This window comes from Ambystoma mexicanum, chromosome 1p (assembly GCF_040938575.1).
Source record: "Ambystoma mexicanum isolate Mex_15411 chromosome 1p, UKY_AmexF1_1, whole genome shotgun sequence".
NCBI classification, from domain to species: domain Eukaryota; kingdom Metazoa; phylum Chordata; class Amphibia; order Caudata; family Ambystomatidae; genus Ambystoma; species Ambystoma mexicanum.
In genome coordinates this window covers 894,195,689-894,219,108 of record NC_090921.1, presented here as the reverse complement: position 1 = coordinate 894,219,108, position 23,420 = coordinate 894,195,689, and positions in this window count along the sequence as shown.

Here is a 23,420-nt window from a genome sequence, read left to right as displayed (position 1 = left end):
GTCCAAAAATAGGAATTTGTGGGCCATTCTGGCTGTAAATCGCTGTTTAAGACATGGAGATTTTTGGACAAAATGGTACACAATCTCTATTTTTAGGCACAGAAATAGCTTGTATTAACGTTATAGTATGTTTGAGTAATAATACAAATATGGTGATATTCTACTTACTTCTTTTCTTAAATTAACAGGTAACTTCTTAGTTCTTCTTTGTTCTTCGAATTCGGCTGCTTCTTTTCAGGAGACTGGTCTTCACTGCAATTGTAAAAGCTTCAAATTAGTAACTTTGTTTGTATATAGCGCTGTTTTTAATTTAGATATTGATTTTTTTAATTGAAATCCTCAGTGCCTTCTTTAAAACCATTAAACTAATTTATTTACATAAGATACATTGCATCAGTTCAGTAGATATGATATGATATGATATGATAAGGCATTTGTAACGTGCCTATACACAAGTGTTTCAAGGCGCGACGAGGCAGGGGGGGAACAAGGGGAGACAGACAACGATCTTACTAGGCCAGGTGTCATTCAGATCGCGCAAGTGCAAGGGTAGAGGGGAAGGGAAAAGTGCATGGGGGAAAGGGAGAGGGGAAAGTGCAGTACAGGGTTATTAGCATACAGCATACAGGATAAATAACAAGGGCCAGCTGGTGGCAAGTGCGAGGTAAGTGCAGACAAGTGCTGGAAAGGGGGGCTGTATGGATACAGACACAGTCCCATAGTGCAGGGGTTGCCGTGGAGGCATTTCTCATATGATCTGTTCTTAATAAACAAATTGTATCGAATGACTAACTGTAGCAAAAAAAATATCTTTACTATGTCTTGTGAAATTTATAATATACCAGTGAATACCACTATTTCTGTAACTAAGCTGTTCTAGGTAATAGCGCCTCAATGTCATGTCTAAATTAAAGTAATTAAGTACATAAATAAATAAAAGGAAAAAAATATGAAATTGTATACGTATTTTTTTTAAAGATTTAAACATAGATTGTGCTTGCATGCAATTTTGTTTGAATATATGTAGTCTATATATTTCATTTAAAAAATGTTAGTTTAACATGATTTGAGTGTGTGTGTATAAAAAAAGTAAATAGTATAAAGGTTTATAAGTGATAGTTGATTTTAGGAAATTGAAAAAAATACAGTAAATTCATTTTACAGATTACACAAGCTAAAAGTCTGTTATGAAAATATGCATACCTGTAGTTTGTGTTCATGCACATGGATATGCATAGAGCTGCAAGTAGAAATCTTGGAGACTTATACAGTATTTCTGGTAGATGGTGATTGCCAATGTTATGACACTTGTACTCAGAGAGATTCACAGTACATTTGCAGTGCTGATCTATGATGATGCAGTTAGATGTAGAGGTCTTGAATGTGATTGGTGTATGGTCATGTGATTTCTTAGCTACATCCAATGAGGGAATGGCAGAGAGAGTGAAGTGGAAATGGTAGAAGGGCTGTTCATGTTATGATATGTCCACGGTAATGGCGCTAGTTCGCGGACATCGGGAGTTACATCCAGGGATTTTTGGGTTCAGAAGTCATGCAAATGAGAATGAGTACTAAAAGGGATTGGTCAGGAAAGTTTAGTGGGTGTGTTGTGCCAGAAGAGAGTTTCTCATATACTGTTTTTGATGAGAGAACAACAGATAGCTATGTCTGTGTATTTTAGGAAAAAGATTGTATGGATTTTGGGAGATTCATGGATATATTGGTTGAAGGTGCATGCAGAAAGCTGTGGAGTAGCTGTAGATCTTGGATTCCCACATGTGGAAGTACACTGGCATGGAGTACGTGGAATGAAGTGGTTGAACTTGCTACCTCTCTGTGCTACTTTGGAGACAGAGCAACATCCAGACATAATTGTAATTCATTGTGGAGGGAACAGTTTAGGACATGTGACTGGAATTATTTTGCAATTTACTATGAAAGAAGGACTTGGGAAGGTTATGGACATGTTTCCTAATTCCCAAGTGATATTTTCACGGATTGCGCAGAGACAAATGTGGCTTTGTTCTTCTTCATTTGGTCCACAAATGGAAAAAGCACGGCGCAATGTTAATAAAGCTGTTTGCGCCTTTCTAAAAGATTTTGGCATGTCTTCTTTTCACAATGAAAATATTCTGTTTCGCAATACAAACATTTTTTGCAAAGATGGAGTCCATCTTACTTATGGTGGCAATCAGATTTTTCTGAGAAATGTACAAAATGCATTGCGACCTTTTTTGGAATTAGAAAATCCACTTTGAAGTAGGTGTTAAGTATTTATAATTGGTGTCCTGAAATGTTCGTACATAAACGAAATTGAACGTGTCCTGAAGAACACTATATCTGTCCTTACTGTTCGCTAGCAAGTTTAAACTGTTCTAAGAACACACGCAGTGTCCTGAAATGTCCGTTTCTCGTGTGACGCAATTTTAATTAGTTCAGGACCCGAACAGTGTCCGTAAAACATCAACGCGCATGAGCTAGCCAATCTCCGTGCATTTGGTGTCCTGCGGACATGCACTTCCTTCGCGGACTTGTTCGCGTACGGATCATATGACCGTGCCCACGCTGATTGCGTGTTCTGAATGCGGACACTGTTCGGGTCCCCGAACAAATCAAAAGTACATTTTCAATTAATCCATAATATTTTTCAATAAAATCTCACCATAGCACAAGTCCCACATAGTAATCTGAGTTTCTACATACCTTATGAAAGTTTTCAAACTTTTTTATCTGTCCGCGGACAGCACGCATGTCCGCGGACCACGCACAAGTACCCCTATAAAAACCCACTCCATAAACTTATTCTCATTGTGTTTCTGGCTATTCTTCAAAACACAGCGATTTTTGCTGCCACCTGCAGATTACACCATCATAGAGATGCATCCGTGGCTGCTGAACTGCCACCTGGTGCTGCATCTGCTTCAGCACCACCCCCACCCCCTCCACCACCACCATTTCCCCAAGAGCCTGAAGAGGGGAACAGGAGTGAGGATACAGAGGAGGAAGAAGAGGATGACGAGAATGAGGTAGAGGAAAACCCTACTACCCGCCCTCGGCATGATTCTTGGGTGATGGCGGTTGTTCACCGTTCATGGGAATGGTCCTAAGGCTCCTGCGAACCGTGTCACCTGCAATGAGTGCAAAATGGTACTCAGTCGCGGGAGGCATGGTTCGTATAGCTTTGGGTGTACGACCATGAAGCGACACCTGAACTCATTCCACACTGGGGCCATTCGCAAGGTTGTACCTTGCGAAGAGCGTAGTAGGTTGATTGCCTCTACTTCATCCTCCGTTTCTGATCCTGTCACCACAAGGACAGCGTCTTCCTCAAGCTGCCTCACAGGCCATACAGAATTCTGATGACCCTTACCTTTCGAGGGTCACAGTTGTATGTATGTACTGTGACACAGTACTCTGCAGGGGGGAGCGACTTCGCAGTGCTTTTGAGACTATCATCTCAGAGCACGAGAAGACCTGCTCACTACCCAAATAAAACCCACTCTACATCTTCCTCTCTCAGCTCGCCCTTTCTTATCCCTGTGGTTGGTGTCCCCCCCTTTACCCTCCTTTCCCCTCCTCTCCTAGTGTGTTGTGTGTAAAAAAACAAAAAAAAATACAAAATAACAAAAATCAAAAAAAAATAAGGCTCTTTTCAGAGCCACCTTTCATTGTTAAAAAACAGACGTAAAGATAAATAACAAAGGGCCCTTTATATTTCTTGAAAGTCCGCAGACAGTTCGCGAACATAAAAAAAAATTGGGATGCTACCCTATTGTAACCATTGCATTTTTCTCTGGGAGGAAGTGGTGGCACTGAAAAGAGCCTTTGGGATGTGTTTATATGCCAAAAATTATAAATACTTAACACCTACTTCAAAATGAATGCTGCATTTCAAAAAAGGTCACAATGCACTTTGTACATTTCTCAGAAAAATCTGATTGCCAGCATAGGTAAGATGGACTCCATCTCTTCAAAGTTGCACAGAGAGGTAGCAAGTCCAGCCACTTCCTTCCACGCACTCCATGCCAGTGTACTTCCACATGTGGGAATCCAAGATCTATAGATAGTCCACAGCTTTCTGCATGCACCTTCAACCAATGTATCCACTAGTCTCCCAAAATCCACATAATCTGTTTTTTAAAACACTCAGCCATAGCTATCTGTTCGTCTCTCAGCAAAAATAATATCTGAGAAAACCTCTCCTAGCACAACACACTCACTTAACTTTACTGACCAATCCCTTGCTACATTCAATCTCATTTGCATGCCTCCCTACCCCAAATTCCCCGGATGTAATACGCAGTGTCCTAGAACTACCGCCATGTCCGCGAACATATCGTAACATGGACAGCACGTCTACCATTTCCACTTCACCATTCTCTCATTGGATGTAGCTAAGAAATCACATGACCATCCACCAATCAAATCCAAGACCTCTACATGTAACTGCATCATCATAGATCAGTACTGCAAATGTACGGTGAATCTCTCGGACTACAAGTCTCATACAATTGGCAAGCACGATCTACGAGAAATACTAGACAAGTCTCCAAGATTTCTACTTGCAGCTTCGTTCATATCCATATGCATGAACACAAACTACAGGTATGCATATTTTCTATACAGTACATGAACACATTTTCTAACCGACTTTTACCTTGCAAAATCTGTCAAATGAATCTACGATCATTTTTTCATTCTCCTAAAATGAACTGTGACTTACGAACCTTTATACCGTTTAATTTCTTCGTAAACACACACACACTCAATAATGTTAAACTAACATTTTTGAAATAAAATATATAGACTACATTTGATCAAACAAAATTACATGCACACTCTATCATCAAATCTCAAAGAATAATATTTGTACAAACACATATTTGGTTTTAATTTTTTTTAGTTTATATAATTACTTTCAATTATATAGGACAAGCAGGCTTTGACATTGACTCCCTCTTACATGGAAAAGCAGGCTATCACATGGACTCACTATTACGTGGAAAAGCTTAGTTACAGGAATAGTGGTATACAGTGGTACATTATGATTTTGACAAGCCATAGTAAAGATATTTTCTTTCCTACAGTTAGTCATAAGATAGTTTTAATGGTTTTGAGGAAGGCGCAGAGCATTTCAAGTTAAAAAATCTATGTCTAAATTAAAACAGTGCTATATGCAAACCAAATTACTAATTTCTTTCTTTTACAATTGCAATGAAGACCATTCTCCTGAAAATAAGCAGCCACATTTGAATTACAAAGAACATCTAAGAAGCAAACTGCTCATTTTAGAAAAAAAGTAAGTAGATTGTTAACATAATATTTGAATTATTACTCAAACACACTCTAATGTTAATTCATGCGACTTCTGTGCCTAAAAATAGAGATTCTGCACCATTCTGACCAAAAATCCTCCCGTCTTAAACAGTGATTTAATGGCAGAATGGGCCACAAATTCCTATTTTTCGCCACACAAATTACCCAACTTAGCCGCTAGAATTTAGATGTTGTAGAAGAAACAACTGTTTTAATTGTATAGCTTTAGATATACTATTTATACTTCTCCCCTTTTTTCTGTCATCTGAACCCCAGTTTAGTAACACACTAATTCAAGAATACCCATCCCTAGTAGTTGTACTTCCCAATGCACAATCACACACCATTACATACATCTTTATCATCTCACTCAAACACACATGCATTGTAGAACACCCCAACCCATACCTTCAGTATTTTTTTCAACAGACCCTAAAGCATGCCTACCAAAAAGCAACTCTGTAGAAAGGAACGCAGAAGTAGAGCAAATGAAAAGAAAAGTCTCCAACATAAACATCCATCTATCGCAGAATTTGTAAAAAAAAGTTGAAACACAACGCTAATACAGTCATGTAGTGAAACAGAAGAAGTTTCTAGTACAACAACTTTGCCTCCTCTATCAAAAAGTAAAACAACCCAAAAAACAATTAACAGAAAATCAACTATCACTACAAATAAAACTTCTTCTATAAATCTTGATATAGTACAAAGTAAGCATACCAAGAAAAGTATTTTAGCCAAAATGTTCTGTCACAAAGTCCTTCAAAATCTTATAAAAACAGGAGAGAAACCAGGTTCAACACTTCAAAACTATCATAGGAAAGTAATCTTAGAAGCATTGATAGACAGTGCACTTCTTCTCAAAAGAAAGTTATTTATTTTAGTGTTAAACAGAATGAAACCACTAACAAAACTAATAACTAAATTACAAAAAAGATTTCTCAATAAACGAAATGTCAACAGAAATAACTTCTTAAATATCTGTGGAGGTGAATGGAGTCACAATACAAGCACAGAACCATACTTTAATGAAGAAGCCTACAAACAAAAGCATACAAATACAATTGCCATACATAGCAGTGGTCGAGGTTATGAAAAAGTTAATAATACCATAATGGAACAAGAAGTACTCCTTACAAAAATATGCCCTGAAAACGTAGATTTACCCCTCCATTCAACTGAATCAGAACATCTAGTGTACAAATGGCCATGCACGACAATGTGTAACATTCCCAAAAAAATGTTCAAGTCTTTACACCAATTCCTCAATCAATATGTGAAAAGCAAAGACAAAAACAAAATTAAACTACTGCAAAATATGGATGCTTGTGCAGTACGCAAGGACATTCATTGGCCTGCATTACAGGACCTACTTGCAAAACACCCTTCCATGATATCAAAAGGATATCAACACATCATGCAAGTATAAGAAATCTAGTTTATAAACTGTACTATGCTAAAAGTCCTGCTTTAGCACTAGCCAATTTAAATAACATTCTTCTACATGGTACAGCAAAAGACCTACTAGAAGAAATCAACTAAATCAGACAAAATATTTTGGAAGTGAAGCCCATTTACAAGATGAATTAGCTATAAACCAACTTCGAAACAAATCTGCACATGGCAACCTTTCACTACACACATACAAAAAAAAATACTAAAATTTGAAAGTACTTCAGCTGAAATACCAAACCACGTGTGTGTATGTTGCCGCAGAACTTTTTATAAAAGTAACACAAAAACTGTAGACCTATCATACAAAATAGAAGACAATGAAGATTCTAAATGGTTTGAATTAGCTCTCTACCTTATAGCAGAAAACAAATACGAAATAACTGACCCCATAATACTTTGCAGTTACTGTACTACAAAACTTGACAACAACCAAACTCCTTCACGTGCTATCACAAATAATTATACAAATAAAGGAATTATATCCACTACCAAAACCCCTTCAACGACTTAATTTATATGAGAGCATCATAATTCAAACAGTGCACCCATTTCAAGCAATAATACGCCTTCAACCAAATCTGCAAAATTACCTCCCTCTGAATTAGTAAAAGGTATTCGTGGAAAAGTAGTGTATTTACCATTAGATCTAAAAGAAAATGTGCACACTCTAGGAGTGCAACGTCCAATGCAGCCATCTTTAATTATCTTGGTAAATGGAATACCTACAAAAGATAAAAAAAATTGGCAACAACTGGTAGATTTACATAAAGTTAGAGGAGGTCTGCAATATCTTAAAGAGAATAATGAATATTACAAATAAATTAATATTGAAGAAAACTTGAAAGATACAACTGAAATAATTCAAGAGACACAAGAAGCTGGTCAATTTGAGCTCCTAGATCCTGCAACAATATCAAACACTTTAGACCATTACACAATTCATCCATTGCACTCTAATGACACCATAGAAGATGCACTGGAAACATACCAAATGCATCAAACAAAAGGATCACCAATCAGCATATGGGAAAACAGTATAGAAGCACATGCTTTTCCTCTACTCTTTCCTACTGGCAAAGGAGGAAGATACGATGATAGACCTATTCAAATATCAGCATCAGAATATCGCTCATTACGAATGTAGTCTGAAGATCCCAGATTTCGACAAAATGTGGAATACATATTCCACCTACTCTTTGAAAGTGAACTAGCAACTTTATGCTACGGAGTTGCACACATATTAAAATAAGGATCACACTTTCAAAATATGACAGCTACACAATTATTACAAAAAGTTCAACAACAAGATGATGTTTTATAAGCAAATCTTACAAATCTATTAGCAAATATGCGTGGTATTAAAGAGTACTGGTTTCGATGTCATGGAGATGTGCGTTGTATGATCAAAAACCTTGGCCCACCCACTTGGTTTGTTACATTAAGTTGTGCAGAATATGCATGGGAAGATTTACATGCTTTCCTACGCATATCAAACGAAACAAAATAAACATAGATATACTAAAACCTGGAGAACTTTGTTCACAGGATCCTGTTAATGTTTCAAGATATTTTCACCATCGCTTCATTGCTATGCTACATTTTATTTGTAACAAAACTGTTCCTCCCCTTGGAGAAGTGCAACACTTCTTTTGGAGAAAAGAATACCAAGCCAGAGGAGCATCACATATCCACATGTTTTTATGGATTAAAGAGGCTCCTAAATCTGGTCAAGACAGTGATGCCACTGTTTTACAGTTTATTGAAAAATATGTCACTTGTGAAATTCTATCAGAATCCGCAAATAGTGATCTTCATGCAAACATTTTACAATTTCAAAGTCACAAATGTGGCAAATATTGTCGTCGCAAATACAAAAACAAAGGGAAATACTACACCAAATGCCGATTTGGTTTCCCTAGACCAGTTACAAATATAGGTCAAGTGAACAACCTCATGTCTTCAGTTAGACATAGTGTTAAAGGTAAGTCACCTAAAAATACATATTGCATAAAAAGAAAAGAAGAAGAAAAATATGTCAATGATTACAATGCAATCATTGCCCACTTATGGAATGCAAACATAGACGTGCAGTACATTGCAGACAATTCTACTGCAGTTGCACGATATGTCACAGCATACTTAACTAAAGCAGAAAAGACAGAGCTCCAAGACCTCTGGAATGACCTGTCATCAGATAAAACAGTGTCTCAGAAACTATATAGCTTGGGCATAAAAATGCTGCCCCATAGAGAATGTGGATCCTATGAAGCAGCTAATCGATTAACTGGTACTGCATTGTATGGTAAATCTGCAAATATAGTATGGCTAAGTCTTGGTCCAGCTAAATCTAGAAAAAGAGTTCTAAAATCATACCAAGATATAGAAACAATAGCCAAACATGATCCCAACAGCCAAGACATTTTTAAAAACAATGTATTGGACACATACTACCCAAACAGGAGTACCACTTTGGAAACCATGAGTCTATACCACATAGCCCAAAACTACACATACATAAATAATATAAAACCTGATGAACAAAACCGTAAATACAAACTGACAAACTTAAGGCAGCTTAGTCAAACTCACCAAACCAAATTTAATTAATCATATCAAATTGTCATTAAAGACTCCTCAACATAAAGAAGTATATTACATGTCCCTGCTACAACTCTTTAAACCATGGAGCAAAGAAGAAGAAATACTAAATAACTATGACTCATATGAAGACACTTTCAAAGCAAATGAAAGCAGTATAACTGATGTAAACTTTGCACAGTACAAAACAAAACAAAACAATGTTGCACAATGAACAACAACACGAAGAAGAACTGCAGGCCCAACTAGATAAGGACACTTCTGTCACAGGAAGCCAAGAACCACTGGGAGACCCACAAATAACAAATGAGGCAGAATTAGCTATGATAGAAGTAGAAAACACCTTGTGTCAGTATGAAAAAAAGAAGACTTAACTATACTACAATCAAAGCTAAACAATGAGCAACATAGCATTTTTCAAGAAGTAACAAAAGAAATTGTACATGGTGTACAACATGAAAACAAAGAATGTACCTGTCAAAATGACAAACCTATACTATTGTATGTCAGTGGTGAAGCTGGTTCTGGCAAAACATTCCTAATCAAAATCATCAGTAAGTTCCTTCAACAATTGACAAACAACAAACTGTCAGCTGTTGTCACTGCCCCCACAGGTTTAGCTGCCTACAACATAGGGGGTGTCACTTTATACCGATTACTACTCCTGCCAGTAGAACACCAAAACAAATTAGATTATTACAAACTTTCTGCAGAAGCTGCAATGGAACTACGCAGTGTATTGAAACAAATGAAAATGCTACTAATAGATGAAGTGAGCATGGTGTCCAACCTAATGTTGGCTTTGATTCACCTCATAGTGGATACTTTAGGACACAAACTCTGCCGTAAAAATGTTGGCAGCATTGGAAATGTTAACCTTTGGCAACATTTCCAATACAGAGAATTAAAAGAAAACATGCGCCAATTTGCAGATCTCACTTATGCCAACATCTTAAAAAGTATCATAGTTGGTATACTTTCTAAAGAAGCAGAAGCAATATTGAAAACCCGGCACATTCATGCACTTTATGGTGATAATGCATGTGCTACAGATGTTATGGAACAATTAGGCCACAAAAATGTCAATTGTGTTGGGGAGAAACTGGACCCCCCCCCAGGGAAGTGGGGGGCCAGCAGCCATACCCTCGCCAGCTATGGGAGGCCCCAATACCTCCCATATGGCCCCCAGAAATGCAACAGAGTCCCAAGCAGGCAGCAGCATGTTTCAAACTGCATTTATTTCTGGGCAGCAAAAAAGAAAAAAAACACACAGAGCATCGTGCACATCGCGAGTTCAGGCGCCGTCTCCTCCGGGGCTGGCTTGCAAGCCAGCTTTGTAATCACACTGCAGGCTGACCACACAGAATTGGATCAGCTCCCAGAAACCTATCTCCTCCTGCTATTGGCTGCTAAGTGGTAGGTTACCTATGTAGCCCTTATAGAGAGCCTGATAATTGGATATTAACCTTTTGCGTCAGTGGGTTGATTTAGCTGTGCCAGCCCCCATTATCTAATTCTACCTTGTTGCAATATGACCTTGTTCCCATAACTTTTTAGCTGAACAAGCAGTTTGCACCTGGGCTCTGTGCGCAGATTGGCTGGGCTGCGCCATTCTTGTTAGAATTTATGTTTCAAATGTTTGTGCGAGTCCTTGAGAAAATGTCTTTCTTTCCCGGAAAGAAAAAAAAAAGCACACTGGGTTGCCGTGATTTATTCGCATTTGTGGCAGTCTTATCTTGAATGTGTGGCCTTGGCAGTTCGGGGGTTTTGCGAGGAATGTTTGTCTGCAGAAAGCAATTTTATCTTGAATGTGCGGCCTTGGCAGGTCGGACGTTTTGCGAGGAACATTGCTGAAGGCTCCCGCAGCCAGTGTTCAGTGAGTGAAATGAACTTGGCTGTAATTTTCCTGAAACATGGCTTTACACTGTGCATTTAGACCATGTTAATTCATATAGGCATTTGCAAGCCTTTAAACAGGGATTTTTGTGTTTGTAGATTCTGATATTGCAGCATTGGGTCTAATGTAGCATGGAAGTTGCACTGTTGGTGAAGTGGGTGTGTTTCAGCATATTTGTCACCCATGGGTGCGTTGGGGCCTGGTTCAAATGATAAGTGCGCTCCTTGTTCTTCCTGCTGTTCTTCTATATATGCGCTTGGGGTGAGGGGGCATGGGTTTGGTCTCGATTTTCCCTCTTCAATTGTATGGCCTTAATGCTAACTCTTGCAAGCTGTTTCAAATTCAATGAAATAATGTTAAGTAAAGAAATGCAACCAATAATGGAAATTAGCGCCACAGACAAACTAGATGTACATGGAATGACACTACCCATGTGTGACCAAGCCACAACAAGACTAAATAGTTTAGAAAAATCAATCTCAAACACAGCAGGCTTGGAAAAGTTATTAAAATGATCCTTAAATTGCAGAGTAATGCTGAAACGTAACCTTGACGTGGACCAAGGACTAGTTAATGGAGCACTTTGTGCAGTTGTTGGCTTTCAAACATACCCATGTGACAACCAAATTCAGTTTGCCAATATTCTCTTTGACAAACTTTCAGAAGTAAAAAGAAGAGGACGCTACACAACTCGATTCCTTCTCTTCAAAGACATGTATGTACGCAGAGAACAATTTTCTCTAACTCTTGCATACGCAGTCACCATTCATAAATCACAAGGTCTTACCCTAGACAAAGCAATGATAGACATTGGTAACACAGTCTTTAAAGAAGGCATGAGCTACGTAGCACTATCACGCTTACGTACACTTAACGGTCTATTTCTAATCAACTTTGATGCAAGTAAAATAAACGCTGATATTCCTTGCATTTTAGAATACAATTGACTTTGTTCACTATACACTCCCCATCTAAACACATATTCTGTTCCACAAAAAGTAAAACATTATAAAACAAAAATAAATCAAACAGAAAAGCAACAGGATGTCACTGCAAATCCTCCAAAGAGAGTAAAACAAAGAAATACTTCATCAAGTGCCACAAGTAAAAAAGTATCAATTAGGGAAAGTAAACCAGGTACTTCTTCAAAGAAGGAAGACAAACTCCAAAAAAAACAGTCAGATACAGAACTACCTGGACCATTTAAACTCTCAAATATAGTTGGTGTAAGTTGCTACGCAAATGTAGCAATGAATATTCTATTTCAATTACCACCAATTGTTGAGAACATTTACTTACACAGTACAGACCCATTGTGTTTGCAACTGTTAGTACTTCACAGAAATGCAGCAAACAATCCTGACAACACGTATAGTGTTTATGGAATAAGACAACAATTGGACTACTGTGCTGGAATGGTAAACTCACAGGAAGATCCACAAGAATTTCTAATGTACTTACTATTAGTACTGGAAAACAAAAACATACCTATACATGAAATCTTCCAGGTTTCATACATGTGGAAACATACATGCACTCTCTGCAACAATGTGACACAAGAACAAATCCCCAATGAGCGATTTGTGTATATATCAATACCTAATTGTGAATCTGTTCCATTTCAGCAACTTGTACAAAATGCAAACCACGGTAGATTATGTTCGACCTGCAATTCAGATAATCGCTCCACGTTAATAATACAAACACATAGTAAATATGTAATACTAATGCGTCTACGTTACAATGCAGATGGTACCAAAAAGAACTGCAAGCTAACTGGATTCACACATGGTCAAATATCATTTGGTAGGAAAACCTTCACAACAATAGGTATAATCTACCACGCAGGAGCCACAACTAACTCAGGGCTCTACACTGCATATATAGAAAAGAAATATGGATGTTTTGAATGTAATGATAGTCCCGTTACTCTAAAGCAGAGATTACCAGCAAATCTTACAAATGCTTATTTAATGTTCTTAAAACCAAAATTTGATTACTAAACTGTAATTAAACCTTAAGTACACTTGTAGTAAAAAATATAAACTGTCACAATATTCCAAAAGCTATCTAACTGCCCAAAGGTGCTACAACAACTAATCAGATAAATTAATACCACTCAAATTAGAATATGCCAATTGGTATCTAACTGTCCCAAAATTTAGAAATATCCCAATAGATAAAGCAATACCATGAAATTATATAAAAAAAATAAACAGTTAGAATATGCCTACTGGTATCTAACTGCTCCAAAATTTTACAATATCCAAACACATACCTAATATCTTACTGCTCCCAAAAACTGGAACAATCCAATGTATAAAGCATTAGCCAGAAACAACAAGTAAACACTGAAAACAAACAAACAAATAAACTGTAGCATAACAGAAAAGGTTTTTTTTTATCCAACATGGATTTTTTTTTCTCCCACAGACCCAATGATTTTAGCAACAAACCAGAAACTGGGCAAATTGCACAGTACTCTGGTTTGTCATCTACTAAATATGAGGGTCAAAAAAAGAAAAAGATTGTGATTGTACAATGTAATAAGTCTTTATAAAATACTAATACTAACATGATATTTTCTTTTATCACAGAAATGAACAGGAAAAACATGGACTCCAGTTACTAAACCAAATAGTAAGTATAACATGATAAATACAACCATCGGAGCATATCACATCCATACTGGCTTATAACATTGTTCCTTATAAATTTGTTTTTGACCCAAAGTTATAAGCCACTGTGAGTGTGATATGCTGCGGTGCTTGTGGCCAGGGCATAGACTCTTGGGTGCATGGCATATGAGTGTGATATGCTGCGATGGTTGTGGCCAGGGCATAGAGTCTTGGGTGCATGGCCAAATGGCCATGCACCCAACATTCTATACCCTGGCCACAACCACCGCAGCATATCACACCCATAGATTCAAGCATTTCAACCATTATAATGTCCGCGGACACAACAAAGTTCCTAGAACACATTCAACTTGCCAGAGGACGATTTTCTTTATGTACGAACATTTCAGGACACCGCGAGTGTTCTTAGAACAATTTCAGCTTGACAACGAACAATACAGACAACGTCTTCAGGACACCCCCTGTGAACATTCCTGGACCCCACGCGTCTTCTTAGAACACTTTCAGCGTGACACCAAATCCATTCTGTTTATTTACGAACATTTCAGAACAGCCGTGTTGTCCGCAGACAAATCGAACACAACAAAAGCGTCTAGAACATAAGAAAAATACAACATTGCACCTATCTCATACTCCCCCACCCTCCCCAAACACTCTTACACACCAACACACTCCACTAAATACAATTTTTAAACCAAGTTTCACCTCGCTGTCTGCGGTCGTCCACGAATGCAAGATGTCGGGCGCCACCAAAAATCTGATGCACTCCACGCCCCATGCCGTCCAATCAGCGTACACGTCGGATGTCTGCGGACATCGCACAAGCCGCTCGGCCAATCAGGGAACTGTCCGCGGAGCGAACAGGGAAGTCCGTCCGCGAAGCGAACGGAGATATCACTAATTTTTTTGCCTTACATTTTGGTCATTTTTAAAAGAACTACTGGACGGATTTACATCAAATTTGCAAAAGCACGATTTCGGGACCAAGCACCCGCTCCGGCCGCAAATTTGGTGTAAATCCGTCAAGCGGTTTGGGCTGTAGGCGTGCGCAAAGTTTTTTCCCATTATGTCTATGGGAAAAACACAAGGTTGGGACCCCCCTATAACTTTGCCCCCCCTGGACCAAACCTCTCCAAACCTTGCAACAAAATCTGTGTCGGCCATATACTTTTCTTTGCAAAGTTTGGTGAGGATTCGTCCAGAGGGAGCGAAGTTATAAGCCGCCCAAAAAATGCTCTTCCTATGGAAACACCAACTTAACCATAACTACATGGATGCTACCGCGTCCATGTAATATATATATATATATATGTGTATATGTTTCTTGAGATGTTTTAGCTTAACCACACCAGAGCATGGTCTCTTACAATCAAACTTGCACTATCATTTTCAACATTGAAAGCTTGCTCTTCCATTGTACCACACTAACCACCCTGCCCCTATCTCTTGCAGGAACCAAAGCACCTGGGCCACATTACAGATACTTTGCACTGGTGTAAGTGAAATTGTGCACTGTATTAGCACTAGTGCAAAAAAACAATGGTCCATTTCATAAAACCTTTGCATCATGTCACGTGCAATTGTGCATGATATCACCGCAGGGAAACAATTGCCTGAGTGCAGACAAAATTTATTTTCAATGCATCTTTGCACCAGGTAAAAGTTTGCCCTAGTGCTAACACCATTCCATATTAGCACTATGAAAGAACATTGTTTTTTCCCAAGGGAAAAACTGAAAACATAGTGCTAATACCATGCAAAATTGCACTTGTCATTGTGCAACGATTTTCAAGGGACAGATTTATGGAATTTTGCACTGAAAAAGTACTCTTCGCACCATAAATCAAGCATATTTAGGGTTGTACAAAGAGTACTTTTTCAGTACAAAGTCACTTTGCACTGCAAAAATACCTTTGCACAGTTCTGTAAATCAGGGTGTTTTTTTGGCAGTGCAAAGTCACTGTGCTAAACATTCCATACATCAGAGTCATTTATTTTTTTGTGCTAGGGACATTTTTACCCTAGTGTTAATATAGTGCAACTTTGCACTTGCACCAGTGCACAGTTTCTGTAATCTGGCCAAAGAAGGCCTTGTCAATGGCAGAAGCCTTGCTATACAAGAGATAATAACATAAGAGAACACACATTCGTTATTGAGTTGAATTTAGAATGTGGATCCAAATTCTGTCGTTTTATTACATTTTTCCAGATGAAGAATGATAGAAGTAATTGTGAGAGTAATGTTACCTCAGTGAGTGTGTAAATGTGTATAACCAACTTACAGCTTGGTCAGAGTGTATTCAATGATTCATGGTAACATTTCTCAACAGTTCAGGGCAGAACCTGTAGTTCTGTGGGTAGACACCATGTTTTTGAAATCTGCGATTAAACGTGGATGTGCAACCTGAAATCCCAGTACTACATGTACTAAGAGCTGGAGGAAAATCTGCAAGCTTACCACCAAAAAAAAAAGCAACATTTGCAGAATGATCATCAGCGGTAATTCCGCCAGAATCCCCATAGATTCCTATGGACTCCAATAAATGGTGACTAAAACTGCCTGCCAACACTTGTAATCCGGGGGTATTTCTGCTGCTCCAAGTGGTGGTAACAGTAAATACATTTGGTGATATTTTGGCAGATTTAATGCCAAAATACCACCAAATTGGTAATGAGGGCCATGGTCTCAAAAGTGATAACAACTTTCATAGCATAGTCTTAAATGTATGGATATTTACCTGCTGTCCAGGTAATGAAATCCCTTATATAAGCAGAAGGCACAAGTGTCAGCTCTATCCTTTGTTAATAAATCATTAGTCAAAATCAATATACATTTCATGAGTATTCTAAAGCCTTTGAATGCTTGGAATAATAGAAGGAGAATATATGCATCAAGGAAAAGTTGTTCTATAGGGTAATGTTTTGTTAACTATGTGAAAAATAATCACCCTCTTAAACCAGCAAGCTCAGAATCAAGGATATTAAAAAATCATCTCACAAATAAATACATTCTAGAAACTACTTTAGCTTAAATGCATAACTATTTAGTAAAATCCCCATAACTTCAATACCATATGTGCCAGATAATTAGGATGAATATGATCTGATTTGTCATAACATGTACAAAGGAATAAACATGTTACTTTAGGACATGTATATTTCTCTATATGATTAATAAACTAATTTTCCTATGAATTTTAAGATTGAAGATGCTGTTACAGTTAGCACGTTTCCAATCAACAATATGTTAATCAGGCCAATTCCTGCATGCATTCCAATCAAGTTTTTGATGAAATACATGTTTTAACAGAAATCAACGCTCACAAACGTGGGGGCAAAATATAAAATAGAAACTTCTTATGATGACATTCTAAATCCTGTGACCAGTGGGAGCCTACAAGTTGGACTTTCTCAGCGTGCTTCAGTGCTATTACCAAAAACGGGGGGAACAGGAAATACAATATCGCTTAATCAGATTCCGCTGATGAAGGAGGTGCAACATAGTGATCCTGCAAATAGACAGTGCATGGAATATCTACAAGAGAACCCATGCTACATTTGTCTGGCTGAGAAGATGAATGAGATGACCTATTGTCTAGTTATTTTCCACTCTATTCAGGATAAAAGGAGAACAGCGCCGCCGCCAACCAGAGTGCCCAATGTCCAAAGAGATGTTGATTCAAGCACAGACCCAGTTGTGTGTTTTAAAGTTGTTTTCCCATAGAAATAGAATATTGGGGAGGGGGGTTTCTTGGTTTTGCTTTTTTATGGCACAAATTGATAATGGAATTGAATATCTCTTATGACTTGTAGCAGCCTTAGTCAATTAATGCCCCAAATGAAACTATTCTAGTTATCAAAGCATTGGGGAGGGGCTTTGTTAAGGAAACAGAGTTCTAATGGAACCGGTTGATTAAATATATTCCCCTTGTCAAATGCCCTTCACATCAAATCTTGGCCCTAGTGCTGTGTCTATAATTTGGAAAATAAACTGGCATAGCTATTTTTGGAAAAATGATTCAATATTAAGTTATCTGTTAGTAGTTTAATTTGCTAAACTACATATAAGATAACACAAAAGTCAACATTATTTCAGCTCTGATTTTCCATTGAAAGTTAGAGTGCATTAGACAAGGAGATGAATCCTTTCATTTACATTTCTTGACGTGACTATATTCATATTCTGATGATCTTTTTCTATGGAACATCTGGTTTATTCACGTAACATGACAGACGCAGTTACATTAAAATAACAAGGAAGTATTGCTTTGAATAGTTATTCATCTATGACCATGTATAGATGGATCTCTATTTGAATGATAAAGGTTATTTCTGTTTTGTAATGTTTATTTTCATTAGTGAGAACAAAGACATGCAAGTCTTATGATGACAGATTGTATTTCATGTGAACATCAATGTATTTGTAATATATCAGTGCCATTTGTGACGTGGTATTTACTTCCATTTAAATCCATGTATTCTTTTAAAATCAAAAGAAAACATTCTAAATTCCCATCTGTTTGTTTCTTGTGACACATTGGGTGGTAGTTTTGTCTTGCAGACATGCATCTACATTGTCTTACTCTCATCCTTTAAAGGTCTTTGATAGAAGAGTGGGTTATGAAACTGCCCTTGGTTGATAGGAATGGCATCCAATCAAATATATTGATTCACGACTAGTTGAGAAATGAGAGTCTACTACATGACATGTACCTTGGACGTGTTGGTGAATATATTTGGATGCTGAGGTTTGTGGGGGTTTGACCTGCGGATTTATTAGAGGCAAGCTAGGTTTGAGTTAATGATTAATGTTGCATAGATAATAAGCAGGCATCCTGGCTATTGCACATGATTAGGGAAGGATGTTAACTACAGGATACTCAAGGAAACACAGGAAACACATCTTTCTAAATTAAAGTATGTTTTCAATTGCACTTTGAGGGACAGAGGGAGATTACAAATTGAAATAACTTAGGTTGTTTTTTTTTTTTTTTTAATCTCAGAATTTGTTGGAATGAGGCGGGATTTACCACACAGTGGTAATGCAACATCTTTCTCTGAGCATTAGGGTAAAGGGGTCCACATTGACCACTGTACGTGTCAATTATTTTTCAGTGGCTGTAAGGGAGATGACAATCCCATGGTTTGGTGGATACAGACTTTGGGGTTGATTCATGTAATTATTTGCGCCTAAAAATGGGGATTTGTGCGCCATTCTGCCCGCAAATCCCCATTTGTTAAACAGGCATTTGAGGGCAGAATGGCGCACAAATCTCTGTTTTTCGGTGCAAATAATTCCATGAATCAGCCCCTAAATATTGTGGCTGTAAAAGTCTGCGGAACACATATGCCATTTTTTGAGGCTTCTGCAAGGGAGAGAAAATCAACTCTCCCTCAACTGTGATTAACAAACCAAATGATATTTGTTGTCAGTGAATTCTAGGGAGAGTTTTGTCCCACAGAGTACAATCAGTTGTTGTAACAAATGAGCCATCTTGTTGTGACCAAGGTGGAGAGAGTGTTTCTTGGGTTGAATTTGATTTATTTGTGCCGTTTTAGGAAACATTACAAAACCGTTGAATCCTGAATATTTCATTTGGTTTGTGTCATGATTTTGGTGACGAGGACATCTTTGCTATAAATCTCTGGGTAGACTCGTTACCATTTCAAGATTCTGCTTCTTCAACTCTGTCTCATGAAACATGTTTTTCAAGCCAGCTGCGCAGACACATGTTGCTGCTAAAATGCCATTGTATCCCTTATAATTTTACAGACCGCCTTTATTGCCATATTTTACCAATGAATATGAACTCATAGCCCCTAAAGTCAAAAGCTTTCAATTCATGTCACAGTGTAATTGTGTTTGAAGATGATGTTGTTGCAATGGAACATTGCACAGATTTTATCATAGGAAAATCAGTCTGACGTATCAGTTCCACCTTTATCTGAAGACTGAAGTGTTCTTTGTTGCTGCTGTAGATTTTTTTCGGAGGGCCCCAGCAAGCCCACTATGTTGAGTCCATATGTGTCTGTTATTGACTATGCCCCCTGGAGCTGTTACATTTCTTAAATTTTGAAAGTGATCAAAATGATGCTGGAAATGGAGAAAAGGTGTTCATCATTTGTATTACTGCTCTGTAGAGCAGACCATTTTATTCAGAACAAGAAGTATGAATAGGTCCTGCACTGATCCTGACACAGCTGCCTAATTGTCAGCACCTGGTGCAGCCCCTCAATATGTTAAGCAACCTGTTGTCACCCTTGAATGTCGTCTGATAGCCTAATCATTCAGTGATCAAACCGCCAAGGAACAATACCTGGGAGCCATCAGAACAATAATACATGCCTTTACATTGAATACATGAATGTCCACACTGTTCTAAGAAAACGAAAATGATTTATATGTGAATTCATTTTGAATATAAACATATATTATCTATATGAAATTTGGAGGTTCTGATGACTACATGCACGAGTGGGTAAGTGAATCCCATTCAGTAACAAACACAAAAGAGTAGGGATAATCTTTAAAAGTATACATTAGTGTGTATTAATGGTATTACAAAAATGGTATTACAAAAACATGCAATACAGATGGAAAACCACAGGTCTCCTTTTCTTTTGTATATCAAAAAATAGATTTAGGCATGTAGTTCTCCAACATTTTGTATACTTTTAGTGATCCCAAAGAAGCAACAATCCCTTGACGATATTTTCTGCGTGTTGGTAAACTGGTTACCTGTTTGTTAGAAAAAAACATTCTTGACCAAAATCAACAAAAAATAGCATACATCATCGGTTCACAATCAAGGATCATCGGTTCACAATCAAGGGTATTCCTCAGGAACTGTAAACTGCAATTTACAGGGACCATACAATAGTCTCAGTCCCTTGCATGCTTCATGTTCCAATCACTGTTCACATATTCTGATGGCTGTTGCCATTAGGATCTACTCGGCACTCACAGCCAGGGCCCATCTGGTAGAGGATATGGAAAGCATTCAACCTGGTGAGTCACGTCATGGAACGAGAACAATCTATCTGTTGGCTGATATGAGCTTACACTGCAAATCTTCACTTCATAAAGGAATGGAGAAGGATTTATCTTGAGTTGGCTTTTTCTACTCCTGTTAAATGACTCGTTTACAGGTGTGAATACTATTGATACATGATGGAACCGAATGCTGTGACACGACCAGCTTCTGGCCATGTCAAGGGTGGGTGGGGGCCTCTCTCAAATAAGGACCGGGGGCCAAACAGGGGAACCCTCAAGTCATTTCTCAGGGAGACAACCACACCAGAAGAGGTCTAATTTTCTCCATTCCTCACGTGTGCCAGTATGCTATCGTGCAGACCAGCTTTAAATCAAGACATGTTTTAACAGCACAATACTTGTCAGTGTCCTCTGGTGTCTGGCAGTAAAATTCCACGGACGCCAAACAAGGAGCACAAAAGTGTAACCCATATTCCAGTGCCCCAAAACCAGCAAACCAGAGCATGACCATCAGCCTTCAGTGCCTTTGTACTCTACCATCCTCTGGTGATGGAAGTACAGAGAGAAAGAGAAGCTGTATTTCCACCACTATGTGCGAGGCAGGGAGGCCTCGCAGATACTCTCATCAGTGGTTTAAAGTGAAAAACGTTCTTAAAACACATAAACCACTAGAGATTACTGGCAAGAACTTTAACCACAATCTATCAAGGAGTTTCTTTTGGGTCAGACAGAGACAAGGCCCCAACCATGAACTGGAACAGTGAACGTTCTTCGCCATCATTTTTGTCTTGGATGAGACCACTCAGAAGAAGTGTGCATGGAGTTAGTTCAATATTTATAAGGTTGGCTGCATACAAGCCCTCTTTGGAGTGGAAGACAGGGTCAGATTGGCTAGTGAAAGAGAACCAATCCAGAAAAGCAGAGGGCTATTTCAGAGCACCACAGGAAACAGGAGGGCTATCTGCATGAGGTCAGTGAAGTTGGAGCCGGAGGACTAGGACACCAGTTGGAGGAGGGAGCGTTGGTTTCTGGAGGAGATAGTTGGAGCAGGTGAGGTATTGGCTTTGGAGTGATAATGATTCTGCGGTGTGAATGTGTGTGGTTGTGTGGCAAGTGGGTAGAAGTTAGTATAAGGAGTGGATGTGAAGTGACTGGGTTTGGGTGAAAGAAGGGTGTTGGAGGTAGTAGTATTGGGAGGAGAGTAGTAGAGTTAGATGGAATATAGCAGTGGGAAGAGGAGAGTAGTAGTAAAAGTAGGTGAGTAGTATTATGAGAAGGAGAATACTAGTGGGAGACAGAGGACAGTAGTATAGGGAGGAAGAGAGTAGTTGTGGGTAGAGTAGGTGAAGTGAAGTGAAGTGGGAGGAGGGTTAACATCGAGAGTTGGAGGTGAGAACTAGGAGTGAAACACCATAGTGACAGAAGATTGGTGGGAGGAGCAAGGAGGAGAAATACAATAGTAAGAGTAGAAGTGTGGAGGTGAGTGTGAGTGATCAGCCAGAATCAAACAAAGTAACTACAAGGCACTAACCTGCTCCCATTAGAAGACTGACTTCTCAATAGAGTAGGAACAGCTAATAAGTCCCTCAAAGAAGTTACACATCCAGTAGCCATGGAAAGATTTTAGCATGCAGTCAGTGAATAAACAGTAGGTGGTAATGTTAGTATCACTAACTGGTGATTAGAGACTGAATAAAATAAACATGCACTAATAAATCAATAAGGTAAATTGATGGGATTAGAGTGGGTGGAGATACATTTAATGGGTACAGGTACACAGGATGCAGTAGGGTGGGTGGGAATATCAAGCCTGAAAATACAGTGGGTAGGGGATCTAATACTAGGGTAGGGTAGCTGAGGGTCAAAAAGAGGCAATGGATGGGTTGGATATAATTAGTGACAGTATAATACACAATGTTACAGAGAGTAATGTTGCAAAACATAGGTAAGGATAAAGTAGGGGGTGACATATCTGATCCAACTGACAGAACTGATGATGAAGAAGTGTGGGTTCCAAATCCACTCCCACCACTTAAAAGGACTACAGGAATAAAGACAGCAATGGAGTACCAAGCAGAGTAACAGTCTGCACCAGTCCTGCTGCGAGAAAGACATGTTTCATTGCCTCTCTGCTTCCTGCTATTGCTGTGTACAGCTTTAAGAAATTCAAGCCCCACCACCTTCAAAAACTCCTTTTCAGCGCGGAACGCGCGGAGTACCGAGCAGAGTACCAGTCTTCACCAGTCCTGCTGCGAGAAAGACGTGTTTCACTGCCTCTCTGCTTCCTGCTATTGCTGTGTACAGCTTTAAGAAATTCAAGCCCCACCACCTTCAAAAACTCCTTTTCAGCGCGGAGTGCATGCAGAGTACCGAGCAGAGTACCAGTCTGCACCAGTCCTGTTGCGAGAAAGACGTGTTTCACTGCCTCTCTGCTTCCTGCTATTGCTGTGTACAGATTTAAGAAATTCAAGCCCTACCACCTTCAAAAACTCCTTTTCAGCGCGGAGCGCACGCGGAGTAC